Raw genomic sequence first — 15779 nt, 5'->3', positions numbered from 1 at the left:
GCCACTTTTATTCCCAGATCACAGAATGTTCAGAGCTGGAGGTGATGCCTTGAGAGGCTGCCTGGAGCAGAGGCTGGGCAGAGTTAAAAAGGAATAAAGCAGGGATTTATTAAAAGGTTTTTGAAGGATTCACCTTGGGCAGCACAGGAGCCTGGCCAGGGCTACACCCGAGATGGGCCCTGAGTCACGGGTTTCACACTTTTATCCATTTTGGTCCATTTCCATATGGGGTTCATTGTCCAATTCCAGCTCCAGAGATGCAGTCCCACCCTCCCAGGTTGCTCCATCCCCTGCTGTTTGCACTTTTTGGGCTGCAGCTGCAGCGGTGTCCTTGGTTCTGGGGCTGGAAAAGGATTGTTCTGTGGGACTGAGCTGCTGACACTGTGCGTGGAGTTGAGAGTCACACACTAAGGCAGCGCAGAGCCTGGAAAATGTCAAAGCTCAACCTTAAGGCATCAGAAGGGTCCAGCTCTTAAGGGGATGATCCACATCAGTTGGGCGAGAACTGACTGGAACTCAAGCTCCAGAGCATCAACAGTGTCCTGTGCCCCAGAGGCATCATCTACTGAGCCCCACAAGGCACAAATCCATGAAAGCAGATCTCCAGGAAATCTCCCTGCATAGAGAGGGAAGGAAAGGAAAGGAAAGGAAAGGAAAGGAAAGGAAAGGAAAGGAAAGGAAAGGAAAGGAAAGGAAAGGAAAGGAAAGGAAAGGAAAGGAAAGGAAAGGAAAGGAAAGGAAAGGAAAGGAAAGGAAAGGAAAGGAAAGGAAAGGAAAGGAAAGGAAAGGAAAGGAAAGGAAAGGAATAAAGGAAAGGGAGGAAAGTAATGAAACGAAGGAAATAAAGGAGAGGGAGGAAAAAAAGGAAAGGGAGGAAAGAAAATGAAGGAAAGGGAGGAAAGAAAGGAAGGAAAGGAAATCTCTTCTTCTGCACAAAGAGGAGGAGACTGCCCCACCAAAGTGGTCCCTGTGCAGCTCTGTGGCACCAGCACATTCCAGTCTCAAACCACAGCTACACCACAGGGGTGGCCCAAAACGAATTCCCAGCACCTCCTGTCCCTTTCCCAGGGCTGTGGGATGGAGGATGCTGCTCTGAGCCTCTGTTCTGGCTCACGGAGGACTCTGCAGCACCTGAGCACACCCTGGAGCCTCCGCCCTCCTCCCCGAGTTCCCACCGCACCATCCAGCCCTTAAATCTTTAATAACCTTCCTTTCCTTCACTCAGAGCACGCGAGGGTGAGCGCATGTCCCCAGATCAAACCGAATCCTTAATTGAAGCAGCTGTTAATAAGGGTTAAATCGGCAGGCTGCTCTCACAATCAATGGAGCGGGAAGCCTGAAGGGTGTCCATTTTGAAAAGCCATAATGAATCATTTTTCCTTAGCAAATCTGGCAAACTTCAATCCTGGTTCCTGCAGCCTCCTTTTCACATGTCCAAGCCCTCTGTGACACATCAAATTTAATGAGACTGCACAGACCTCAAATAAGGCACTGTAGCACTGCTGGGATACTTTATTAAGGAGGATCAGACAGAATGTGTTTGCTGTTTAAGAGCCTTTAAAGGCAAATTACACTTCTTTTTGGGGGGATGAGAGCCTCCCATTTTTGTTCAGTCTCTGGCCCTCCTCAAACACATCCTGCAGGCCAGTTCAAACACAGAGTTAAGGTTTCTGCAAACAGGGAGAGCAGCAAAATTGGCAGCGAGGGCTGAGAGACCAGCGAGGCTCGATTGAAGGTTGTGGGACACGGACAAAGGAACGTGTTATTTCACATAATAATAATAATAATAATAATAATAATAATAATAATAATAATAATAATAATAATAATAATCTGCCTCTGACAAGCTGTGCAAGGGAACACCCCACCCTGCTAGCAGGTGCTGCCCTGTTAGGTCCAGGGAAAGGCCAAATTAACCCTCTCTGGCTGGTGGAGAGGTGGGAAAAACTTGGTGGAAAGATCACAAAATCTTGGAATGGTTTGGCTTGGAAGGGGCCTTAAAGCCCATCCAGTCTCAGCCTTCAAAATGATGATGTGAGATATGTGCTCTGAGCCATCCTTGGGGAAAAGCTGGGGCAAGAGGAATGGGGAAAATGAAACGTTATTTTTATTTTAATGTCCATATAAATAAAATAATCAGGGCACCAGGCAGAGTTCAGGCTCAGGCTCCAGATTTTGGGGCAAGGGAGGCTCTGGTTTTGCTTGTGGATGCTGTAAGAGGTGCAAAATGAAATCCTGGTGACTTCAGGAGCTTTTTCCAGCCATAACCAGCTCAGGTTGTGTCCTTGCAGACTTTTTTCCCTTGGAAAACCCCATTCTGTGCAAGGGCTCAGCGCTGTAACTTTGGCTGGAGACTGCAGCAGTCTCGTGGCTTAGCAACCTCCTGCTTAATTCAGAGCATCTCTTTTGAGATCATCGTGTTCAGCTCCTCTGTGTCCACCTCTGGCCATGTCCAGCTCGAAAAAGAGCTGTAATTTATTTCAGCAAGTGCCAGGCTGCTGGGCAGGGTAGCAGAAAGCCAAAATGTCTCTCTCAGCATATGGATTCCAACCTAATTGGGGTTTATAGGGAGATATCAAAATTGGACTGGCTTCCAGAGAGTTCTCAAGGGTACCTAAAGAAGAAGATCTGTGTCTCAGAAGATTTTTTATGTGACTGGAGGAAAAATTATAACATTTTTACCTTGTTGGAGTAAGGACCCAGCCTTCTAAAAAGCACAGTGAGAAACGAAATCAGTTACACATCACAGATGCTTTGGTTGCAGGATAAACCCAGAGGTGTTTCCTGTGTCAGGACAACTGAGGCACAATCTGTGGAAGGTTAAATTTGACTTTTCTTCTCCATCTTTGGCTGTCTGAGGAGGTTTGGGGCTCAGCACAGCGAACTCAGTGGCCATTTGGATCCAGGTCACATTTTCTGTGAGCCACCTGCATTTGGAATCAAAGGAAGAGTGTGGTTAATGGATCGCTTCGATGCCATCAGTTCTGATCCATCTCTAATTAAGGGCTCTGCCAGGAATACAGTCAAGCAATTCTAATGGCCCAGAGGAAAAATTGTGAAGTCAGGTAATGAAATTTGCTTATTAGACAGAATGGGAAGAAGGAGTGCAGGGGCACAGAAATCGATAGGGAGAGCAGGGCAGCAGCATTTCCACAGCCCTGCACGTGGACAGAGCCCAGCTAGTGAAGCTCAGTGCTCACAAGTGGGAGAACAAAACCCTGCCCTGCTCCCAGCCCTGAGTGAGGATGTTCACCTGGAAAAGGTCCAGTTCATGTGAACTTCTAAACAGTTTGTTCCACACTGCAGCTTCCTCAGCTGGAGGATTTCATCACTGCTGGGCTTGTGTGTCCCCCAGGGCTTTCAGAGGCAGCTCCATGCCTCCTTCTAGAGCCACTTCCCTTCTAGGGGTGCCTGTGGTGGGACATTCCCAGGATGGTGACATGACTCGAAAAGCAGGGTCACACCTGTAGCCTGGAAACTTCTTGGATAAACGCCATGATGGCCCCCATTCGATCCCAATAAATGTTATGACATAAATACCCCTGGAAAATCATTCACCTGTGGCCTTTTCATCCCAGGAACTTTTCAATCTGTTCCCACCTCCAGCGGAAGGTGTCCCTGCCCATGGCAGGGGGTGGGATGAGAGGATCTTTGAGGTCCTTCCCAACACAAACCATTCTGGGATTCTGTGATTAGCACAGAGAAGATGCAGGTAAAAAAAAAAAAAAAAAAACACCAACAGGGAGAAGTGTGGATGCTGCCAAAAAATTAAAACCCATTTATTCTGTGGTGATCTACAGAGTGCTGGGGAGGGAAATATTTATAGGTGGGATAGTTCCAGCTCCAAACCCTTCACTTGCAGGCTGGTAGGAGAGGAACAGAGCTTGGTGGGTTTTTGTTTTTTTTGTGTTTGGTTGGTTTTTTGAGGGGTTTTAAATATTTTATTTTTTTCAAGGGGGAAAGTTAACTGAAGTTTATGAGCTTGAGCTGTGGAGCAGAGCCTTTTGTGTCTCGCTTGCCCACATAATTGCACTCCCCCCTCCTCTCACCCGGTGGCAAAGGAATGTAGGTGGAATGTCTTTACACGGAGAGCGGCTCACGCAGGGACTGCACAATGAGGGGAAGAAACAGGAGCCAATCTAAGTAAAGGATCAGGCAAGGAAAATAATATTGGGCTGTCTGCTACCACGTCTAACCCCGTGAAATGCCTCCATGAATCCCCTGCTTCCTTCTGCCTTAAAATGTCCTCCTCCTTCCCAGAGGTTCAGGGCACATATCTTGTTTCAGCCTCCTTTTTAACACTTTGCTTTTCCCCCCCTCTTCTTTCATCCTGCTGCCGCAGATATATTTACTGGCAACGGAAAAAATCAATAAAGGAGAAGGAAATGACTTGGCAGCGTTCCGAAGTGTTAAAATAATTCTCATCTCATCGAGCCCCATTGTTTTCAACAATATTGCCAGCTCGGGAGCTTGGCCTCGATTTTCAGAAGCAACCGGTGATTTTTGGGGAGGTTCTGGGTTTTTTTGGGTGTCCTTAAAGGGACAAGTTTGGCACAGCCACGTGGGAAACACGGAGGCTTTTCCAGCACGCTCCCGAATTTATCTGTCCCTCGAGGGGTCCCACCCCACGAGTTTAATTTGGGGGCATATTTAAGTAAAACAGCCCTAAGAAAGGCTGGACATCCCATAAACTATCCCAGCTGCCTTTCAGCAGGGAAAACTGGGAATGATATTAGCGACCAACAGGCTGAACCAGGTGCATTCCAATCTGTCAATCCCTCGTGTGAGTTATTGCTGCTTAAATACAGACTTTCTGTCCCAGCAGTGAAATATTCTGGCACGTGCTGTGCAAGAACATGGAGATCTGACCTTCACACTGAGCTGCTCCTTGTAAGCTGGAATCTCTCCTGGGTTTCTGTTTTCCCCCACATTTTTTGAGGTGTGTTTGGGAAAAATCAGAAGAAGGAGGGCTCAAAATGTTGAGACGCTCAAAGATCCTCTCAGTTCCACACAAAATTGGGAAAAATCAGAAGAAGGAGGGCTCAAAATGTTGAGATGCTCAAAGATCCTCTCAGTTCCCACACAAAATATTTCCGCCCCAGCTCCAACTGAAATCCAAAGAACGCCATTTCTATTTTGACCTTTTTTTTTTTAAAAAAAAAAAAGCATTCGTGCTGTACAAAAATGGAGTGAAGGGTAATTTCCAAATGGAAAAATGGAGCATTTAATTTGGGAGAGGATTGGAAGCACACCTCCACTTCAGGAATGCTCCACCTTGGGTTGAAACAGAGTCAATAAATTGGGATTTTTTTTTCCAAAACAATAATTTTTCACAGGGAGGCAACAGCTTAAACGAAAAGGTCCCTTTATCAATATTTTGATGGCTTAATGTTTAGAAATTAAGTGTTCTCTGTTTCACTTCATTGCAGGAGAACATGATCTCATTTTGCACACCTGGAAAATATCAGAATTTGCCTTTTTTCCCCCTTTTAGACCCAGAGCTTCCCTTTCAGACCTAGAGATCTCTTTTAGGCCTAGAAATCCCCTTTTGGACTCAGAGATCCCCTTTCAGACCTAACTGAACCCCTCTGAAACCTCAAATTCCCTTTTTAGACCCAGAGATCCCCTTTCAGACCCAGAGGTTCCTATTCAGACCTAGAGATCCCTTTTAGGCCTAGAAATCCTTTTCTAGTCCTAGAGATTCCCTTTTGGACCTAGAGATCTCTAGAAATCCCCTTTTGGACTTAGAGGTCCCTTTTCAGACCCAGAGATTCCCTTTCAGACCTAGCTGAACCCCTTTTAAACCTCAAATTCCCTTTTTAGACCCAGAGATCCCCTTTTAGACCCAGAGATCCCTTTTAGGCCTAGAGATCCCCTTTTAGGTCCAGAAATCCCCTTTTGGACTTAGAGATCCTGTTTTAGGCCCAAAGATCTACTTTCAGACCCAGCTGAACCCCTTTTAAACCTCGAATTCCCTTTTTAGACCCAGAGATCCCCTTTTAGACCCAGCTGAACCCCTTTTAAACCTCGAATTCCCTTTTTAGACCCAGAGATCCCTCTTTAAACACTTGCACACCAATCCCGTCCCCTCCAAGAGCGATTTTTATCCGAGAAGCATCAACACCAATGATCAGGAAATGATTTTAATGGGAAAAAAACCTCTCCCAAAGTCCAGGTGTCCATGCCAGAGCCCTCAGCACGCTCCAGCTGAGAGCAGCCGCTCTCCTCCACCATCCCAGCTTTTATTCCTGCTGGGAACGTGAGCAAACCGCGCAGGGAGGGAATTCTCTGCTGCTCCCCAAATGGGCATGAACCCCCAGAAACGTGCACCTCTGTGCCTTGGAGGTCCTGGGGAGAGGCCTCTCTGTGTGTCAGCCTGAGAGGAATGAATTTTTGGGGTGGGAAACATCTGCCCTTCTCCGGGGTTCATAATGGGGCCCATTGTGCGCGCACGGGCGCAAAGAGGGGGGAATCAATAAACCAGGAAAGCCTCAGTTGTTGGATCAAATGCCAGCCATATCTAATGCCTCCAGGATGCCTCTGGAGCCCGCCAGGTCCTGCTTGTTTGATGCCTTCACTTCCTGGCAATCCCAAAAGGAAAAAGCCAAGATATTAACTTTCCTGTACAGAAATGGCGTGTGGGAACGTGGAGCCAGGGAAGAGTTTCAGCTTGGCCAAGCTCAGCGTGTCTGTGGGATAAAGGAGAGTCCAGCACCACCCTGTGGGAATACCAGAGGGGTGGGATCCCATGTTCCCGCCCCAAAGGCACCACCAGCACCCCATGAGGGGGTGATGTTTCTGTGCTGCATCGCAGCGACACGCAGATGGAAGCAAAATCCAGATTCTCCATAGTGGAAACAACATCCATCATCCTACAGCAAGGGCAAAGCAGGGATATTCCCAACTCATCGAAAAGCAGCCTCAGAGCAGGGAATGGATTGAGAGGATTTTGGGAATCCTGGCATCGTGCCACCAGTGCTGGGCACGGCCACCCAGTGCCCAGGTCAGCCTTTCTTCCATGCGAGCTGGCACCAGGGCAAGGAGCTGCATTTCAAACCAGCACCAGCCTCTGGCAGAGGGGCTCAGAGCACAAAAATGATGGTGGGATTAGGGGGGGGGGAAAAATCCTACAAAACTAAATTAAAAATCACACCTCGCTTCACGTTGGAAATTGGACTCGGCCACAGAGCTGTGTTTGGAGCAAACTTCTTTAAATACAACCCATTGTGCAGGGGAATTCTCCCTGGAAGCTGGGAGACAGCTCCCCACGCTCCTGAAATCCCCTGGAAAACTGAGGAAAAAGCAACGTCCTGGCAGGTCTGGCTGTGGTATGTGAACATTTTGGGACAAGTCTCTGCAAGAGCTGCAAGAGCTGCAGAGACAAAACCCCTGGCAGAGGGTGGCACAGGCAGTCCCCTCCCAGCTCCTCTCAAGTCGTGCCTGAGAAGGCAAAATCAGCTGTCTGGAGATGCATTTTGGTTTCCCCTCTCCCCCAAAGGACATGTGCAGGTTCTGAAAGGGAAACCAGTGCTGCTTTTTTTGGTGTTTCCCTCCTTTCTCTTCATTTCCTCGTCCCAGTAGCAGAAGGGGAAACTGAGGGGACAGACACAACCCAGTCTGCACCGAAGGGGAAGCAATAAAACCTTCCTATATGCAATAACAACCTCTGCCACTCCTAAATATCCCCAAACTGCCAGAAATAAAGACAGTGGAAAAGGCTGGGCTTTTTTTTTTCTTTTTTTTTTTGCCCACCCATGATAAAATGCAGTTTTCCTCCTCACGGATTTAGAATCAAGTAAAAATAGGAGTGAAAATAACAAAACTTCTGTACCTTCCGCTCCTGAGTGAGAGATTCTCCTTTAATGTTATCCAGCAAGCTTCATGGGATCATTCAGCTTGGAAAAGACCTTTGAAATCACCCAATCCAAGCATCAGCCAGCCTCTAAAATAATGAAAGCCTTTCAAATCTTCTTCTCCTTCTTTTCTTCCTTCTCATTTTCCTTGGGTTTATGGCATTTGTTGTGAAGCACCTGCACATCAAGGGTGAAAAGGGAGATTTTATTCTGTGCCTGAAGTTTGTAGGACAGATTTAGGGAAAAGGGAGATTTTGTTCTGTGTCTGATGTTTGCAGCACAGATTTAGGGGTTTAGGGACTCTGCCATGTAACATGGGCACTGTAGGGTGAGAAACGGGCACTGCCATCCCATGGGAGAGGGTTCCTGCAGGTGTTTAGGAGGACACACCCCTGGGGGTGTGATTTCATGGAATCAGAGAATATCCTGAGTGAGAAGGGACCCACAAGGGTCATCCAGAACATCTCCTGGCTCTTCTCAATCCCAAAGATCCCACCCCGGCCCTGAGAGCATTGTCCTGCAGCTCTGGCAGCCTTGGCGCCCATTCCCAGGGGAGCAGCTCAGTGCCTGACACCCTCTGGGGGAAGAATCTTGTCCTAAAACCCAACAAAACCTCCCTGACACAGCTCCAGCGGTTCCCCCAGTCCTGTCCCTCGTCACAGGTCAGGTTTGTGTCCTTGCCCTTTGGGGCTTCACATCCCGATCCTTCAGAAGGGAAGCACAGTGAGGTGAGCTCTCATTTTTCTTTGGAAAGAGCAAGGGTGAAGCATTCCTGAAGGGATGGGGGCAGGAGGGTGTGGGACTGAACAAAAAACCCAAACTGAGTCATTTGGGGGTGTAAAAGCCTCCCCAAAACAGGCTGTGCTAACAACAGGCTTTTCCACAGCAACGAGCCGGGGGAGCCCTTTGGAAAGGGGCTGTTCCTGTGTGAAAATCCAGTTGTGAGGGGCTGGGAGGCACAGCTGGACACAGCTGCACACAGCTGTGGGCTGGCACTGGAGCTGCACATTTCTGCAGTCAGTTCTGGCATGTGCACAGGGGGCCCTGCAAGGGGAAGTGCAGTTTGCTCCTGGGTGAGCCGGGCCACATCCACCTTCTGCCACAGCTCCTCACTTCAGCCTCCTTCTTCCCCTTCCTTTCTGCACTTTTTTTTTTCTGGATTTCATGCAAAAAAAATCCTCCCTTTTGACCCCTTTCTGCTGGCAAGTTTCCAAACGCTTCCAGCATCCGATGGGACTCTCAGTATCAGCACAGGCTGGGGTGGATAAATCCTACAGCTCCCAGGAATTCAGAGGGGAGAAGCTGCTGCTCCCCAAACCTTTCCCTTCTCTCAAACCAGTCCCAAAAGGGGGGAAATGCTGCTGCTCCCCAAACCTTGCTCCCAAAACCTTTCCATGTTCTCAGACCTTTCCATGCTCCCCAACCTTTCCATGCTCCCCAACCATTCCATGCTTCCAAACCAGTCCCAGAAGGGGAAGAAGCTGCTTCTCCCCCACCTTTCCATGATCCCAAATGTTTCCCTGCTCTCAAACCAGTCCCAAAAGGGGGAACATGCTGCTGCTCCCCAAACCTTTCCATGCCTCCAAGCCAGCCCCAGAAAGTGGAGAATGCTGCTGCTTCCCAAACCTTTCCATGCTTCCCCCAACCAGTTCCAAAAGGGGAACAAGCTGCTGCTCTCCCAACGTTTCCATGCTCCCCAAACCTTTCCCTGCTCCCCAGCCTTCCCATGCTCCCAAACCAGTCCCCAAGTGCTGCACCTGCTCTGTCTTCCTGAGCTTTGTGATGTGTGTGGACTCACAGATATTTGGAATGAACAATGCTTGGAAGGTTTTTCGTATTTACACAAGAGGCAAGGTCCCAGCAGAGCAGGGAAATGAGGGTGAAGGCAGATTAGGATCTGGCCCACCACGTAGAACAGGAATATTTGTGCAAAATATTCATTTTTTTATCCTCTAGAAAGCAGCAAACCCTCAGGAAGTGGCATCTTGTGGACATTTATTTATTTAGGAAGCATGTAAGATGCCCAGTGGTGGTTGGAACAGGTGACAAACCCCCAAAATAAATCAGCTTTCCTTCATCATGAGCGAGCAGCTATCCATCACCAACATAGCTGATGTCCAAGAGGTCTTTAGCAAGCACCCAACAAACCTTAATTTGCTCCAAAATGGCTCTGCTGGCCAACAGAGCCTCATTCACCACTTGCCAGGGGGGTAACGATGGCTGAGCTAGAACAGAGATTTACAGAATAAATCAGGGATTTATTCAAAGGCCTCCATGGATGCACCTTGGGCAGCACAAGAGCCCAGCCAGGGCTGCACCCAAGATGAACCCAAATGGCCCCAAAATGCACAAGCACTCCCGGGGTCTCTCCCTTGGCTCAGTTCTGCTCCATTTGCACCTTGCAGTTCATTGTCCCGTTCCAGCTTTAGCCCAGGCACTCCCATCCTGCTTGTTTGTCTCTCTCCAGCCCACGCTGTTTGTGCTCCTGGGCTGAGCTTTGGATCATTTGTCCTTGGTGCCCAGCTGGAGCAGGAATTGTTTTGTCTCCCTGCTCTGTGCAGAGCTCAGCATCCCCTGTTGTGAAGCCAGCCCCACACACTAAAGCAGCACAGAATGTGAAAAATAGAAAAGCCAAAACCGGAGGCATCACAGGGAATGGTAAAATCCAAAATAAATGTATTCGAGTGCTGGCTTCTGGCCAGATCTCGGAGCCAGTAAATGGGGAAGCAAGGTGGGCTGGCTAAAGGGGCTGTTTGAACTCTGCCCACTTACAAGGTGGTGCTTCCGTGGACATGCTGGTGGGGGAAACGAGGAGGAGGAAGAGCAGCAGACCCAGGCAGAGCCCTGGCTCCCTGCTGAAGGCAGCACCAGAAGCTCAGAGGTAAAGGAAAGGAACTCACCAGGCTGACATTTGAAGGGTTAATGGGGTTTAAGCTTTGATCTCCCAAGAAAACACGCTGAAAACGTAGCCCAAGGCGTGCTCACCATTTTGTTTGCCTGTAAAACAATGCAATTTGATTTTTGTTGGCTTGTTGTTTTTAAGTGGAACCTCATGGGTGTTCTGTTAAATTCAGCCCACAAAAGCAATTTGTGTCATTTTAATGCAGCTCCTGTGCTAGAAATGTTTGTTTTTAAATGCAAGTTTTATTGTTTTCATTGTTGGCACATTAAAAGCTCGATCAATAAGAAAAGCAATTTGTGATGCTGCCCTTCAAAATTCCAGCCTTATCTACCCCATAAATTGGGGCAAATTTGAAAGTGAGGAATAACATGAGCTCATTCTTTTGGAATATGAAAAGAATAATTCCAGATCTTCTCTGCTTTGACCTGTCCCTATCCATCATCTGTCTTAATATTTCCAGGAGACTCAGGCTGAGGTATAGCTCTGGGACAGAGGATGGAGCAGAGCATTCTTTGATTTGTCACTGTGGTAGTTATATTTTAGTGCAGGCATCACTTTTTAAATGGAAGAGAAGCCTTCTTTCTGCAGGAAACATCCAAATCTTGAGCAGATATGAAGTGTTTGGGCACAGATTTTTTAAAAATTCTCCCCAAAATGGGGACTACTCCCACAAAAAGGGTCAGAACCCAAAGCCTGCCCTCAGGTCTGTCTCCTGATCTGCTACTGGCTTTCCATTTAGCCTTGTACAATTCCTTCTACCTCTCAGGGCCTCCTGTTCCCACCTTTACCCGGGGGACAGCACCACAATGGGTTTCTTGCTCTTTGATATTTGAAACACGCTCGGAGATTCCTCAGATGGAGGTGGGAGAAAGAAATCATTATTGTTATATTTTTATAGCCCGTTTCTCCCTGCAGGCTCCCGGAGGTATTTTAAAGTCTCCATAGTCTTGGGCAAGAAGAAGCAAAGAACAATCAGAGTAAATTTCCAGGAGCAGGACATGGGTGATCCTTGTGGATCCCTCCCAGCTCAGGATATTCCATGATTCTCTGGCTGATCCCTGGATGTGGAGCTGCCACTTCCATTTCCCCCCAGACATCCCCTTCTGATTTCATTTTTCCTTAAGGAGGTTGGCATTGCAAGCAGGAGCAGGGGTAGTGTCAGGTACGACTCTGCACGCCTTCACACCTCATGAAATCCCATCCAGAATGGTCAAATTAATGAGGAAAACTGCCTACTGCAGCAATTTCTGACATAGCTGTAAATGTTTTATTGCCCAAGCATATGCAGCAGCAACTTTAGCAAACATGCTCCAGCGAGTGTGGTGGAGAAAGGACACAACAGGATCTTTTGGAGAAGCAGACAGCCGTGGCCAGACTCTATTTCTAAATAAATTGGCATTAATCAGCTGATGACTGCACAGCTTCCTGTAGCAAACCACGCTCAGCAAAGCCATTCCTGCTGTATCTCCTCAGTTTCCTGATAATGCCACCAGACTGGCATTTTTCAAAACAATAAATGAGCTGAAAACGTGCCACAGGGGCTGCTTGCTGCCTCAAAATCCAACTGGACTTTGTTGGCACCCCAATAAGGTCTTCAGGGAAAGGGACACTTGCTTGGAGCTCCCACCAGCATGGGGATTATGTCAATTGGGTCAAAGATGTCTCTGCTTGAGAAATAAAAGAGAAGGGACTGCCTGCTGAATTTGGGGGTCTGGACCAGCCCACAGCAGGAGGGGCTCCATCCCAGGCACCTGCAAAGGTGGGGCCGTTTGTCCACCCTGTCCATCCAGGGCCACTCCTCCCTGGCAGGGAAGGACACCCTTCAAGTGTCCCAGCAGACTTCCCAAATCATCCCCAAACTCACAGCTGGGGACTGATGGACAACCTGCCCCAAGGAGCCACGGAGAAGGACACTGCAGAGCCATGGCAGGGGCTTGAAGGTCAGATAAGAGCCCCAAACCAGCACGGTGGACCTTGGTGGCCATCACCTGCCACGTGCTGCCAGCCCCCACAGCAGGGACAACATGCCAGGGTGGCTCTGGGGAGGTGGCAGGAGCCTCCACGTGAGGGATTTGAAAAGCCCCCGAGAGTCACTCATGGGGGAGCAGAAGGGAAACAAGGACTGAAGTGACCACTCTACACCCCGTCAATAAGATTTGAACCCCAGAACTCCCCGTTTACCCAGCCCGGGGTGCTCACAGATTTGGCATCTTGCAAGCTCAGCTCAGAGCTGCAGACCTTATTCCTTAGACCAGGGATAACTCATCTACATGCTGCAAGTGACTCCCAGAAAACATTTGCTAAATAATTTAGGAACAAAACCCAGCGATGATAATAAAAAAAAACAAAACCCAAGAAGTTTGCTCCCAGATGATCTGCAAACACAAACCAGCAAGAAGTCTATCAAATGATCTCACCTAGTGCTACTCTCATATTCCCTACCATCCTCCCAGTCCTGATTCTCCTCTGATTCAGCAGCTTTCCTCCTTTTGGCATTTCTGGCTGGCAGGGCTGCATGTACTCGGTTAGAATTCAATACCACGAGGGGGTTAGTAACTGAAAGCTGCCTTTTTTCTTTTTTTTTTTTTCCTTTTCTTCCCTTGTTTCCCTCCTCCCTTCAGCTGCTCACAGGAGGTAAACAAAAGTTTAGAAGGGTGCCCTGCACGATTAAGGTCTGTCAAGTTTAAACTGCCTCAGTCCTCCTCAGGTTCCACCAGTAAAAGTCAAAAGCTCCTTTTACGTTCTCCAATTAAATTAAAAAGAGGAAAAATGAAACTGCTGTTTGAAATCTCTGGGTCAGCTGAAAAACATGAGAGCAGAGCCCTTGCCAGGGTGCTGTGACATCCAGCAGGAGCCTGTCCCAGGTGCTGCTCATTGCCTGAGACAGCTCTGGACTCTCATTGCAATCTTGAAATGAAGCAAAGCAAGGAAGAAGAGAATGAGAGCAAGAAAAGGAGCACCAAGCTGGAATTCACTCGCTGGCCCTCCTCCAAGCCACGGCTTGCTCTGTGTGTTACTTTGGAGATCAATGTCACACAGGGCCCTTCAGCCAGACCCTGCTTTTGGAGGGACAGCCACGGCCACGGTCCCTTCTGGAGCCATCCCTCCTCCAACATCATCCTTAAACCCAGTGCTCAGAATCGCTGCAAGGAGGGGAGAGAAATATTAACAGCGAGGAGACAGATGGTGCCATAATAAAATCCTCTCTCTCTTCTTACTTTTTTCCATTGCTTTTGCTTTTCAGGACAGCTCCCCCAAAAGCAGATCGTGCTTGCACTCCACATGTTCATTTTGAGCCTGCTAGATGATCCAAAGGAAGGGCTGAAAACCTTTCAGAGCTGATGGCACCAATCTGATGACCCGACGAAGCTCAAATCAAGAACCAGTTACTAGGAAATAAAGACAAACCATGGCTGCTCTCCAAAAGAACTCATAAATCTGAGCATCTCCTGCTTGCTCTCCTGTAACAGCTCTAATATTTCTTCTGCTTTCACCTTGTGAAGGCTGTTCATTATTGCTTTCACCTCTTAGCCTCTCTCAGGATGTCAGCTCCATCTGCCACCACATACCTGGAGTGAATCTCAGCAAGCCCAGCTCAGGTGCTCACTTCTCCCTCCTCCTGAATGCTCATACTTGACACGAGCCTTCACAATGCACAGAACACTTTTTGTTTCAATCAACACGCTGCAGTCTCCTCACCTCTTGACTTTTTTTCCCCTCTGCCTCTCCATCCCCAATCACTCTCTGCTCGCCCTTCATTTCATTCTTACCTCGGAATCACTGACAGTGACACAGAGGATGATGATGCCTCGTTTTGCTTAGTAATGGTTTTGCTGAACATCTCAGCCTCCACTTCAGCTGGCACATTAGCAACCAGAGAACAAACTCTAATTGTTGTGACACTTTAGCACTTGCCAGGCCTGAGCACAGGTAGGGCTGAAGCTGCAGCACTCAGCTCTGCTTCGAGGAGCAGAGAATTCCAGCCTTTGTTGACTCGTGCTTGGCTTCTCCCGTACAAATGTTTTCTGAGCTCCTTTCATCTTTCCCTCGCTGCTGCTGAGCATGTCATTTTCCATTCCCTGTTATTCAACAGCCTTTATACTCACATGCAGCCCAATTTTCTGCCAATATCATCTTTTCATTTATGTCAACTGGATTACATGTTGCTCCTACCTGCCTCCGAGTTACCGCTCATTTTCTGTGTCAGGTGAAGTTATCTCACAGCACACAGAGCGGGTTTTATTCCACAATTGCATTCCTTTATGCCTTCAAATTGCTTGCCACAGAGCAGGCTGTAATTCTCCTCTGGTGTAAAGCTCATCAAGACAAAATAGAAAGATGGGAGCTGGCACTGAGGGTTCTGGTCAGCTGTTCCTCCAGCACGAGCCTTTCTCCAGGAATTACAGGAGCAGACATCGCTGAGGAGGATTCTAACACTTGTGGGATGAATAACCTGTCAGTAGGTGAGGCTTTCTCTCTTGTCACATTAATTAGCAGTCATCTCCTTCCTTTAAACATAATCCTTCCAAGACTCCCAGCCTTATTTATTTATTTCTCCCCCCTGCAGTTGGGTGTTCTCCCTCCAGGCTCGGGGCTGGCGTCAGTAGATGGCACTGTGACATTCACTCTTCCAGCTTCCTTTTTGTTCAGCCTGCGAGCACAGCTTTGAGTTTTTACTAAATTTTGTGTGTGTGTGTGTGTGTATTATAATTAGTTTTTGTTTATGCAAGGTTCTGGAGTCCTTCGGGAGCAAACTGTGGAAGCAGGGAGATAATTTGCTTTCCTGCTTTCGCCCCGCTCTCTGATTGAGGTCAGTTCTTGAGCCAGAAGCAGCCTCTGGGTACCAGTCACTGAGGTGATGCTGAGATTCCTGCAAGAAGGGATTATCCTGCAGATTATTCCACCATTCTCGCTCCAAGGCTGGCACACCAGACTAGCCAGGGCAATTAAAGCGGGTTTGCAGGGGCAGTGCCCTCCAGCAGCTCCATCTCCTGTGCCCAGCTCTTTTTGCCTCCTGGCAGCTG

At 48.2% G+C, this 15779-nt stretch overlaps 1 long non-coding RNA gene across 1 annotated transcript; it reads right to left on the bottom strand.

Moving 5' to 3' along the window:
- Nucleotides 1-9963: 9963 nt before the first annotated feature.
- LOC119711378 lies at nucleotides 9964-13501 on the bottom strand. The gene is made up of 3 exons (XR_005259717.1): nucleotides 13173-13501; nucleotides 10754-10850; nucleotides 9964-10078 (listed from the first exon to the last, which is right to left on the bottom strand). It is a non-coding gene; the product is annotated as an uncharacterized LOC119711378 (long non-coding RNA).
- Nucleotides 13502-15779: the final 2278 nt, after the last annotated feature.

This window comes from Motacilla alba, chromosome 24, assembly GCF_015832195.1.
Source record: "Motacilla alba alba isolate MOTALB_02 chromosome 24, Motacilla_alba_V1.0_pri, whole genome shotgun sequence".
NCBI lineage: Eukaryota > Metazoa > Chordata > Aves > Passeriformes > Motacillidae > Motacilla > Motacilla alba.
The sequence above is the reverse complement of the archived record's forward strand: the minus strand, read 5'-3'. Positions and strand labels throughout refer to the sequence as shown.